Raw genomic sequence first — 2,940 nt, 5'->3', positions numbered from 1 at the left:
GCTCATATTCCAATAGGCAAAAACAATACAAATGAAAGGCTGATGAAAGTCAGATGAAAGTTACAGTGCTAAAATAGATAATAATGCCTCTTCTTTAATACCATTCCCACTGATAAAATCAAAACCGTTTGACAATACTAAAGACGTTAATGTCAAGGACTTGTTGTCAGACTGCATGTCCACAGTAGCTGTTCCCAAGATGATGGCTATCAGTACTGGGCTGGAAACATTTCTTTTCCTAAGACCCTCGTCTCAGGCTCCTACACTATCTCTATCAGGGTCTTAGGAGAGACAGCAATCAAAGCAATGGTGATGGTAGTTTGACTTGCCTAATACATGTTGACTCCTTCTCTGCTCCTTTGGCAGGGAGATTTGCCAGCCCTGTGGGTGATGGTTTATGGACAGTTGTTAACTTTGTTAAGACTCTATATTTATTGTGATATATTGTGAGAGTCTCTCACTAAACTATGAGTAACCCCTTCAGTTAAAAAAAAAAAGATCGTAGCCCTGGGGAAATGCATTCTTAGGAATGTACATGGAATGTAGCTCCAATTAGAGTGGAGTTTGATGGCCCCTTTGGGCACATGCTGCTGATTCAACATAGCTTCTGAATGGTCTTATTATTTCGACTTTGTCCTGGGACAAAGAGCAACACCTTCCTGTACTTTATATATTCAAAATACTGATCTCTGTAATCATTATCACCTGAGACTCCAGTCACTAAAAACCAGATCCACAGTAAGATTTTCCAAAACATCATAGACAGTACATACTAGAATGAACTGCAAAATTATTTATATAGCCACTATATAACTCAGATACAGTTCTTTAGGGGAAGAGACAACTCAATTTTTGGTATGTTGGATGGATGCCAGGACTTTGTTACTATATAAGGAAATCAAGGCAACAGCTGTGAGGGGAGTAGGCAGTATGTCCTGTGAGAACACTAGATTCTCTTCAGTTTTTTACCTGCAAGTAAGAGGTAAAAGCAGATAGATGCAAACCTCTTATATAAACTGACTTAATCTAGTGTTAATAAAGAACTGATTGTTTTGGAAGAAGGGAGAATCAGTGAACATGGTATTTGAAGCAGTTTGACTCTAAGGTCTGTTATTTTTGAATAACAAACTTTTCTTATGCTTCTACATAATATTCTCTGTTGTCTGTATGTTCCTGAGGAAGGCTTATGTGCAAAACTGTGTTATAAGATGCCAGAGGCTTTTGAGTCCATGGAAAATAGAAAATTTTGGCAGTGATGAATCTGTATCACAGATCAATGAGAACTAAATCCTAAAATACTTTGAAACATTCCCTATTTTTTTTTCAGGCATATTATTGAATCCTGTGGTCATAGAAATCTAACAGGCTGGTATGTGATTTAGATTTCATCTAAAGATGAAATCAATGATGATTTTTCTTTAGATCAGAATCATAGGCATCAAAACTTTCTCTTTGAAGAGACACATGAAACCCAATCCACTTCCCTGTAAGTGTAGACTAGTCCAACTAATTTGTAACTAGGTAGGGCAACACTTTTGCAACTTAATGTAGAAATAGAAGTGATGCTGAAAACATTTATGTCAGGATATTGTTATACTGAGATTGGAAGTGGAGAGGTGCATACATAAGTGAAAATTCTCTCTATATGTCTTGCTACCATAGGAGCAGTTGATGGTATCAGACATTTCTATAACACCATGTAGATATTCTAGTGTTAAGGAAGGTTATTGGTATTTTTCATGATAGAAGATAGTTACCTTTTATTATTTATAGAACAGAAGAGCAGAAAATGTTTAACTTGGAGCATAGAGGCCATTTGGCTAGAGTTGGAGGAGAAGTGAATGTTGTAGAAGAGACTGCAGTACATGGAGGTACCAAATTTCAACGTTGCCATTTTGGTTACAAATGAGTGAGGGGTTGGTGAAGCCATATCGCAACTAATTTGAACCTGGATTCTGGAAGATCTGATTTCAAATCCCACCTCAGGCACCTGTTAGTTGTGTGAACTTGAACAAGTCATTTAATCTCTGTCTACCTCAGTTTCCTTGTCTGTAAAATGTTAGTAATAATAGCACCAACGTCTAAGAATTGTTTGAGAAACAAACAGGATAATATTTATAAAGCGCTTTACCAACCTTAAAGCACTATATAGATATTAGTGATGATTACGGTGATGATTATGGTTATGATGATGATGATGATGGAACTGATTCATACACTGAATGATTCCAGGTTGGGAAACAAATGTTAATGAAATTGTCACATCAGATCCAGTCTGTTATAACCTAGATTAATCATATTAGCTAACATGTTTTCGGCTCACATCTCTGGGGTCAGATATCACTAGCAATTGCTTTGAGCCTTCTGTTTCCTAGAAGGTATCCAAAATAACAGTCTCATGAAGCTTCCAATACTTTACTAAATTCAGCCATTCCATTTCCTTTAGGAAATAACTAGTTGTTTCTTTTTTTGGTCACAGGAGGTTAATAATTCTCTATGGGAAGATTCATGGAAACTATTGTTCTGTTCCAGAGGCATCAGATAACATAGCCCACAACACTTTGCCTGAACCAGATTAAAATATAATTGAGAAGTATTTAACAAAATTAATAAAAATAGAGTAGAATATAGATAATGTTAATATGTGGTTTTCCAAGTCAATATTCAGCTTCAGGAATCTGTCTATGGCTAAATGTCCCACCTCTTTTTTATTTGAAGTTGACATCACAGATCTACTCCTAGTTATGATCTAGTTAATTAAGGTATAATTAGATAAGTTATCTTCATGCTCTCTTATAGGAATAGGATATATCTTAGTATAGGAATAGAACTTCTGTTGAAAGAGCTTGTATCAGGAGATTTGGAAGGGGAGGGGGAGTGGAAGACCAACTTACAAATGATTAAACTCCCTTGTTCCTTTGTGGCTGTGACAAGATCAGA

Source organism: Monodelphis domestica, chromosome 2 (genome assembly GCF_027887165.1).
Source record: "Monodelphis domestica isolate mMonDom1 chromosome 2, mMonDom1.pri, whole genome shotgun sequence".
NCBI lineage: Eukaryota > Metazoa > Chordata > Mammalia > Didelphimorphia > Didelphidae > Monodelphis > Monodelphis domestica.
The sequence above is the reverse complement of the archived record's forward strand: the minus strand, read 5'-3'. Positions refer to the sequence as shown.